Source organism: Rhodnius prolixus, unplaced genomic scaffold, assembly GCF_049639745.1.
Source record: "Rhodnius prolixus isolate KJV_2025 unplaced genomic scaffold, Rpr scaffold_8, whole genome shotgun sequence".
Classification (NCBI taxonomy): domain Eukaryota; kingdom Metazoa; phylum Arthropoda; class Insecta; order Hemiptera; family Reduviidae; genus Rhodnius; species Rhodnius prolixus.
Window position 1 is genome coordinate 15060273 of NW_027411593.1, and position 10549 is coordinate 15070821.

Below are 10549 nucleotides of genomic sequence, written 5' to 3' on the forward strand. Positions count from 1 at the left end.
TTCACAGTGGGAGATATAGAACGGCCATAATTTTACAGAATTTCATGACCCAAAAAATTTTCAACCCTTTATATCTTCTACCTTTTTAGATCTGTGCACAAAATAACTATAGTTTATTATTGAGGAAAACAAAGTGTACAAGAGAACAAAATTTCATACGAATACGTGGTTTACGGTGGGAGATATAGAGCGGTCATAATTTTGCAGAATTTCATGACCCAAAAAATTTTCAACCCTTTATATCTTCTACATTTATAGATCAGTGCACAAAATAACTATAGTTTATAATTGGGAAAAACTACGTGTACAAGAGAACAAAATTCCATACCAATACGTGTTCACAGTGGGAGATATAGAACGGCCATAATTTTACAGAATTTCATTACCCAAAAATTTTTCAACCCTTTAAATCTTCTACATTTATAGATCTGTGCACAAAATAACTATAGTTTATAATTGAGAAAGACAAAGTGTATAAGAGAAAAAAATTCCATATCAATACGCTGTTCTCAATGGGAGATATAGAACGGCCGTATTTTTCAGAATTTTATGACCCAAAAAATTTTCAACCCTTTATATCTTCTACCTTTTTAGATCAGTGAACAAAATAACTATAGTTTATAATTGAGAAAAACAAAGTGTACAAGAGAACAAAATTTCATACGAATACGTGGTTTACGGTGGGAGATATAGAGCGGCCGTAATTTTACAGAATTTCATGACCCAAAAAATTTTCAACCCTTTATATCTTCTACATTTATAGATCTGTGCACAAAATAACTATAGTTTTTAATTCAGAAAAACAAAGTGTATAAGAGAAAAAAATTCCATACCAATACGTGGTTCACAGTGGGAGATATAGAACGGCCATAATTTTACAGAATTTCATGACCCAAAAAATTTTCAACCCTTTATACCTTCTCCCTTTTTAGATCAGTGCACAAAATAACTATAGTTTATAATTGAGAAAAACAAAGTGTACAAGAGAACAAAATTTCATACGAATACGTGGTTTACGGTGGGAAATATAGAGCGGCCATAATTTTACAGAATTTCATGACCCAAAAAATTTTCAACCCTTTATATCTTCTACATTTATAGATCAGTGCACAAAATAACTATAGTTTATAATTGAGAAAAACAAAGTGTACAAGAGAACAAAATTCCATACCAATACGTGGTTCACAGTGGGAGATATAGAACGGCCATAATTTTACAGAATTTCATGACCCAAAAATTTTTCAACCCTTTATATCTTCTACATTTATAGATCTGTGCACAAAATAACTATAGTTTATAATTGAGAAAAACAAAGTGCATAAGAGAACAAAATTCCATACCAATACGTGGTTCACAGTGGGAGATATAGAACGGCCATAATTTTACAGAATTTCATGACCCAAAAAATTTTCAACCCTTTATATCTTCTACCTTTTTAGATCTGTGCACAAAATAACTATGGTTTATTATTGAGAGAAACAAAGTGTACATGAGAACAAAAGTCCATACCAATACGTGGTTCACAGTGGGAGATATAGAACGGCCATAATTTTACAGAATTTCATGACTCAAAAAATTTTCTACCCTTTATATCTTCTACCTTTTTAGATCTGTGCACAAAATAACTATAGTTTATTATTGAGAAAAACAAAGTGTATAAGAGAAAAAAATTCCATACTAATACGTGGTTCACAGTGGGAGATATAGAACGGCCATAATTTTACAGAATTTCATGACCCAAAAAATTTTCAACCCTTTATATCTTCTACCTTTTTAGATCTGTGCACAAAATAACTATAGTTTATTATTGAGGAAAACAAAGTGTACAAGAGAACAAAATTTCATACGAATACGTGGTTTACGGTGGGAGATATAGAGCGGTCATAATTTTGCAGAATTTCATGACCCAAAAAATTTTCAACCCTTTATATCTTCTACATTTATAGATCAGTGCACAAAATAACTATAGTTTATAATTGGGAAAAACTACGTGTACAAGAGAACAAAATTCCATACCAATACGTGTTCACAGTAGGAGATATAGAACGGCCATAATTTTACAGAATTTCATGACCCAAAAATTTTTCAACCCTTTAAATCTTCTACATTTATAGATCTGTGCACAAAATAACTATAGTTTATAATTGAGAAAAACAAAGTGTACAAGAGAACAAAATTCCATATCAATACGCTGTTCTCAATGGGAGATATAGAACGGCCGTATTTTTCAGAATTTTATGACCCAAAAAATTTTCAACCCTTTATATCTTCTACCTTTTTAGATCAGTGAACAAAATAACTATAGTTTATAATTGAGAAAAACAAAGTGTACAAGAGAACAAAATTTCATACTAATACGTGGTTTACGGTGGGAGATATAGAGCGGCCGTAATTTTACAGAATTTCATGACCCAAAAAATTTTCAACCCTTTATATCTTCTACATTTATAGATCTGTGCACAAAATAACTATAGTTTTTAATTCAGAAAAACAAAGTGTATAAGAGAAAAAAATTCCATACCAATACGTGGTTCACAGTGGGAGATATAGAACGGCCATAATTTTACAGAATTTCATGACCCAAAAAATTTTCAACCCTTTATATCTTCTCCCTTTTTAGATCAGTGCACAAAATAACTATAGTTTATAATTGAGAAAAACAAAGTGTACAAGAGAACAAAATTTCATACGAATACGTGGTTTACGGTGGGAAATATAGAGCGGCCATAATTTTACAGAATTTCATGACCCAAAAAATTTTCAACCCTTTATATCTTCTACATTTATAGATCAGTGCACAAAATATCTATAGTTTATAATTGAGAAAAACAAAGTGTACAAGAGAACAAAATTTCATACGAATACGTGGTTTACGGCGGGAGATATAGAGCGGCCGTAATTTTACAGAATTTCATGACCCAAAAATTTTTAACCCTTTATATGTTCTACATTTATAGATCTGTGCACAAAATAAGTATAGTTTTTAATTCAGAAAAACAAAGTGTATAAGAGAAAAAAGTTCCATACCAATACGTGGTTCACAGTGGGAGATATAGAACGGCCATAATTTTACAGAATTTCATGACCCAAAAAATTTTCAACCCTTTATATCTTCTACCTTATTAGATCAGTGCACAAAATAACTATAGTTTATAATTGAGAAAAACAAAGTGTACAAGAGAACAAAATTTCATACGAATACGTGGTTTACGGTGGGAGATATAGAGCGGCCACAATTTTGCAGAATTTCATGACCCAAAAAATTTTCAACCCTTTATATCATCTACATTTATAGATCAGTGCACAAAATAACTATAGTTTATAATTGGGAAAAACAAAGTGTACAAGAGAACAAAGTTCCATACCAATACGTGGTACACAGTGGGAGATATAGAACGGCCATAATTTTACAGAATTTCATGACCCAAAAAATTTTCAACCATTTATATCTTCTACCTTTTTAGATCAGTGCACAAAATAACTATAGTTTATAATTGAGAAAAACAAAGTGTACAAGAGAACAAAATTTCATACGAATACGTGGTTTACGGTGGGAGATATAGAGCGGCCATAATTTTGCAGAATTTCATGACCCAAAAAATTTTCAACCCTTTATATCTTTTACATTTATAGATCAGTGCACAAAATAACTATAGTTTATAATTGGGAAAAACAAAGTGTACAAGAGAACAAAATACCATACCAATACGTGGTTCACAGTGGGAGATATAGAACGGCCATAATTTTACAGAATTTCATGACCCAAAAAATTTTCAACCCTTTATATCTTCTACCTTTTTAGATCTGTGCACAAAATAACTATGGTTTATTATTGAGAGAAACAAAGTGTATAAGAGAACAAAAGTCCATACCAATACGTGGTTCACAGTGGGAGATATAGAACGGCCATAATTTTACAGAATTTCATGACCCAAAAAATTTTCTAATCTTTATATCTTCTACCTTTTTAGATCTGTGCACAAAATAACTATAGTTTATTATTGAGAAAAACAAAATGTATAAGAGAAAAAAATTCAATACTAATACGTGGTTCACAGTGGGAGATATAGAACGGCCATAATTTTACAGAATTTCATGACCCAAAAAATTTTCAACCCTTTATATCTTCTACCTTTTTAGATCTGTGCACAAAATAACTATAGTTTATTATTGAGGAAAACAAAGTGTACAAGAGAACAAAATTTCATACGAATACGTGGTTTACGGTGGGAGATATAGAGCGGTCATAATTTTGCAGAATTTCATGACCCAAAAAATTTTCAACCCTTTATATCTTCTACATTTATAGATCAGTGCACAAAATAACTATAGTTTATAATTGGGAAAAACTACGTGTACAAGAGAACAAAATTCCATACCAATACGTGTTCACAGTGGGAGATATAGAACGGCCATAATTTTACAGAATTTCATGACCCAAAAATTTTTCAACCCTTTAAATCTTCTACATTTATAGATCTGTGCACAAAATAACTATAGTTTATAATTGAGAGAGACAAAGTGTATAAGAGAACAAAATTCCATATCAATACGCTGTTCTCAATGGGAGATATAGAACGGCCGTATTTTTCAGAATTTTATGACCCAAAAAATTTTCAACCCTTTATATCTTCTACCTTTTTAGATCAGTGAACAAAATAACTATAGTTTATAATTGAGAAAAACAAAGTGTACAAGAGAACAAAATTTCATACGAATACGTGGTTTACGGTGGGAAATATAGAGCGGCCATAATTTTACAGAATTTCATGACCCAAAAAATTTTCAACCCTTTATATCTTCTACATTTATAGATCAGTGCACAAAATAACTATAGTTTATAATTGAGAAAAACAAAGTGTACAAGAGAACAAAATTCCATACCAATACGTGGTTCACAGTGGGAGATATAGAACGGCCATAATTTTACAGAATTTCATGACCCAAAAATTTTTCAACCCTTTATATCTTCTACATTTATAGATCTGTGCACAAAATAACTATAGTTTATAATTGAGAAAAACAAAGTGCATAAGAGAACAAAATTCCATACCAATACGTGGTTCACAGTGGGAGATATAGAACGGCCATAATTTTACAGAATTTCATGACCCAAAAAATTTTCAACCCTTTATATCTTCTACCTTTTTAGATCTGTGCACAAAATAACTATGGTTTATTATTGAGAGAAACAAAGTGTACATGAGAACAAAAGTCCATACCAATACGTGGTTCACAGTGGGAGATATAGAACGGCCATAATTTTACAGAATTTCATGACCCAAAAAATTTTCTGCCCTTTATATCTTCTACCTTTTTAGATCTGTGCACAAAATAACTATAGTTTATTATTGAGAAAAACAAAGTGTATAAGAGAAAAAAATTCCATACTAATACGTGGTTCACAGTGGGAGATATAGAACGGCCATAATTTTACAGAATTTCATGACCCAAAAAATTTTCAACCCTTTATATCTTCTACCTTTTTAGATCTGTGCACAAAATAACTATAGTTTATTATTGAGGAAAACAAAGTGTACAAGAGAACAAAATTTCATACGAATACGTGGTTTACGGTGGGAGATATAGAGCGGTCATAATTTTGCAGAATTTCATGACCCAAAAAATTTTCAACCCTTTATATCTTCTACATTTATAGATCAGTGCACAAAATAACTATAGTTTATAATTGGGAAAAACTACGTGTACAAGAGAACAAAATTCCATACCAATACGTGTTCACAGTAGGAGATATAGAACGGCCATAATTTTACAGAATTTCATGACCCAAAAATTTTTCAACCCTTTAAATCTTCTACATTTATAGATCTGTGCACAAAATAACTATAGTTTATAATTGAGAAAAACAAAGTGTACAAGAGAACAAAATTCCATATCAATACGCTGTTCTCAATGGGAGATATAGAACGGCCGTATTTTTCAGAATTTTATGACCCAAAAAATTTTCAACCCTTTATATCTTCAACCTTTTTAGATCAGTGAACAAAATAACTATAGTTTATAATTGAGAAAAACAAAGTGTACAAGAGAACAAAATTTCATACGAATACGTGGTTTACGGTGGGAGATATAGAGCGGCCGTAATTTTACAGAATTTCATGACCCAAAAAATTTTCAACCCTTTATATCTTCTACATTTATAGATCTGTGCACAAAATAACTATAGTTTTTAATTCAGAAAAACAAAGTGTATAAGAGAAAAAAATTCCATACCAATACGTGGTTCACAGTGGGAGATATAGAACGGCCATAATTTTACAGAATTTCATGACCCAAAAAATTTTCAACCCTTTATATCTTCTCCCTTTTTAGATCAGTGCACAAAATAACTATAGTTTATAATTGAGAAAAACAAAGTGTACAAGAGAACAAAATTTCATACGAATACGTGGTTTACGGTGGGAAATATAGAGCGGCCATAATTTTACAGAATTTCATGACCCAAAAAATTTTCAACCCTTTATATCTTCTACATTTATAGATCAGTGCACAAAATAACTATAGTTTATAATTGAGAAAAACAAAGTGTACAAGAGAACAAAATTTCATACGAATACGTGGTTTACGGTGGGAGATATAGAGCGGCCGTAATTTTACAGAATTTCATGACCCAAAAATTTTTAACCCTTTATATCTTCTACATTTATAGATCTGTGCACAAAATAAGTATAGTTTTTAATTCAGAAAAACAAAGTGTATAAGAGAAAAAGTTCCATACCAATACGTGGTTCACAGTGGGAGATATAGAACGGCCATAATTTTACAGAATTTCATGACCCAAAAAATTTTCAACCCTTTATATCTTCTACCTTATTAGATCAGTGCACAAAATAACTATAGTTTATAATTGAGAAAAACAAAGTGTACAAGAGAACAAAATTTCATACGAATACGTGGTTTACGGTGGGAGATATAGAGCGGCCATAATTTTGCAGAATTTCATGACCCAAAAAATTTTCAATCCTTTATATCTTCTACATTTATAGATCAGTGCACAAAATAACTATAGTTTATAATTGGGAAAAACAAAGTGTACAAGAGAACAAAGTTCCATACCAATACGTGGTTCACAGTGGGAGATATAGAACGGCCATAATTTTACAGAATTTCATGACCCAAAAAATTTTCAACCCTTTATATCTTCTACCTTTTTAGATCAGTGCACAAAATAACTATAGTTTATAATTGAGAAAAACAAAGTGTACAAGAGAACAAAATTTCATACGAATACGTGGTTTACGGTGGGAGATATAGAGCGGCCATAATTTTGCAGAATTTCATTACCCAAAAAATTTTCAACCCTTTATATCTTCTACATTTATAGATCAGTGCACAAAATAACTATAGTTTATAATTGGGAAAAACAAAGTGTACAAGAGAACAAAATTCCATACCAATACGTGGTTCACAGTGGGAGATATAGAACGGCCATAATTTTACAGAATTTCATGACCCAAAAATTTTTCAACCCTTTATATCTTCTACATTTATAGATCTGTGCACAAAATAACTATAGTTTATAATTGAGAAAAACAAACTGTATAAGAGAACAAAATTCCATACCAATACGTGGTTCACAGTGGGAGATATAGAACGGCTATAATTTTACAGAATTTCATGACCCAAAAAATTTTCAACCCTTTATATCTTCTACCTTTTTAGATCTGTGCACAAAATAACTATGGTTTATTATTGAGAAAAACAAAGTGTACAAGAGAACAAAAGTCCATACGAATACGTGGTTTACGGTGGGAGATATAGAGCGGCCATAATTTTGCAGAATTTCATGACCCAAAAAATTTTCAACCCTTTATATCTTCTACATTTATAGATCAGTGCACAAAATAACTATAGTTTATAATTGGGAAAAACTACGTGTACAAGAGAACAAAATTCCATACCAATACGTGTTCACAGTGGGAGATATAGAACGGCCATAATTTTACAGAATTTCATGACCCAAAAATTTTTCAACCCTTTAAATCTTCTACATTTATAGATCTGTGCACAAAATAACTATAGTTTATAATTGAGAAAGACAAAGTGTATAAGAGAACAAAATTCCATATCAATACGCTGTTCTCAATGGGAGATATAGAACGGCCGTGTTTTTCAGAATTTTATGACCCAAAAAATTTTCAACCCTTTATATCTTCTACCTTTTTAGATCAGTGAACAAAATAACTATAGTTTATAATTGAGAAAAACAAAGTGTACAAGAGAACAAAATTTCATACGAATACGTCGTTTACGGTGGGAGATATAGAGCGGCCGTAATTTTACAGAATTTCATGACCCAAAAAATTTTCAACCCTTTATATCTTCTACATTTATAGATCTGTGCACAAAATAACTATAGTTTTTAATTCAGAAAAACAAAGTGTATAAAAGAAAAAAATTCCATACCAATACGTGGTTCACAGAGGGAGATATAGAACGGCCATAATTTTACAGAATTTCATGACCCAAAAAATTTTCAACCCTTTATATCTTCTCCCTTTTTAGATCAGTGCACAAAATAACTATAGTTTATAATTGAGAAAAACAAAGTGTACAAGAGAACAAAATTTCATACGAATACGTGGTTTACGGTGGGAAATATAGAGCGGCCATAATTTTACAGAATTTCATGACCCAAAAAATTTTCAACCCTTTATATCTTCTACATTTATAGATCAGTGCACAAAATAACTATAGTTTATAATTGAGAAAATCAAAGTGTACAAGAGAACAGAATTTCATACGAATACGTGGTTTACGGTGGGAGATATAGAGTGGCCGTAATTTTACAGAATTTCATGACCCAAAATTTTTTAACCCTTTATATCTTCTACATTTATAGATCTGTGCACAAAATAAGTATAGTTTTTAATTCAGAAAAACAAAGTGTATAAGAGAAAAAAGTTCCATACCAATACGTGGTTCACAGTGGGAGATATAGAACGGCCATAATTTTACAGAATTTCATGACCCAAAAAATTTTCAACCCTTTATATCTTCTACCTTATTAGATCAGTGCACAAAATAACTATAGTTTATAATTGAGAAAAACAAAGTGTACAAGAGAACAAAATTTCATACGAATACGTGGTTTACGGTGGGAGATATAGAGCGGCCATAATTTTGCAGAATTTCATGACCCAAAAAATTTTCAACCCTTTATATCTTCTACATTTATAAATCAGTTCACAAAATAACTATAGTTTATAATTGGGAAAAACAAAGTGTACAAGAGAACAAAGTTCCATACCAATACGTGGTTCACAGTGGGAGATATAGAACGGCCATATTTTTCAGAATTTCATGACCCAAAAAATTTTCAACCCTTTATATCTTCTACCTTTTTAGATCAGTGCACAAAATAACTATAGTTTATAATTGAGAAAAACAAAGTGTACAAGAGAACAAAATTCCATACCAATACGTGGTTCACAGTGGGAGATATAGAACGGCCATAATTTTACAGAATTTCATGACCCAAAAAATTTTCAACCCTTTATATCTTCTACATTTATAGATCTCTGAACAAAATAACTATAGTTTATAATTGAGAAAAACAAACTGTATAAGAGAAAAAAATTCCATACCAATACGTGGTTCACAGTGGGAGATATAGAACGGCCATAATTTTACAGAATTTCATGACCCAAAAAATTTTCTACCCTTTATATCTTCTACCTTCTTAGATCTGTGCACAAATTAACTATAGTTTATTATTGAGAAAAACAAAGTGTATAGGAGAAAAAAATTCCATACCAATACGTGGTTCACAGTGGGAGATATAGAACGGCCATAATTTTACAGAAATTCATGACCCAAAAAATTTTCAACCCTTTATATCTTCTACCTTTTTAGATCTGTGCACAAAATATCTATAGTTTATTATTGAGAAAAACAAAGTGTACAAGAGAACAAAAGTCCATACCAATACGTGGTTCACAGTGGGAGATATAGAACGGCCATATTTTTCAGAATTTCATGACCCAAAAATTTTTCAACCCTTTATATCTTCTACCTTTTTAGATCTGTGCACAAAATAACTATAGTTTATAATTGAGAAAAACGAAGTGTACAAGAGAACAAAATTTCATACGAATACGTGGTTTACGGTGGGAGATATAGAGCGGCCATAATTTTACAGAATTTCATGACCCAAAAAATTTTCAACCCTTTATATCTTCTACATTTATAGATCTCTGAACAAAATAACTATAGTTTATAATTGAGAAAAACAAAGTGTATAAGAGAAACAAATTCCATACCAATACGTGGTTCACAGTGGGAGATATAGAACGGCCATAATTTTACAGAATTTCATGACCCAAAAAATTTTTAACCTTTTATATCAGTGGTTCTTAACCTTTTCATAGACGCGGAACACAATTATATGTATATATTTTTCTCGCGGAACACTGACATTAAATAGTTTGAAATTCGGTATTTAGCAAGAACTTAAAATATAATTCAAATTAAAAAAAAGGAACAATTTTTTGTTTTCGTATCTTTCCTAAGTTTCTAAATTTTAATA

The 10549-nt window shown here is 30.9% G+C and overlaps 1 protein-coding gene across 6 annotated transcripts in view; it reads right to left on the reverse strand.

The window, feature by feature from the left end:
- The window catches only part of SK (small conductance calcium-activated potassium channel), a 636287-nt gene that overhangs the window by 264863 nt on the left and 360875 nt on the right, over positions 1-10549 (reverse strand). The gene's annotated exons all lie outside the window — the stretch shown is intronic.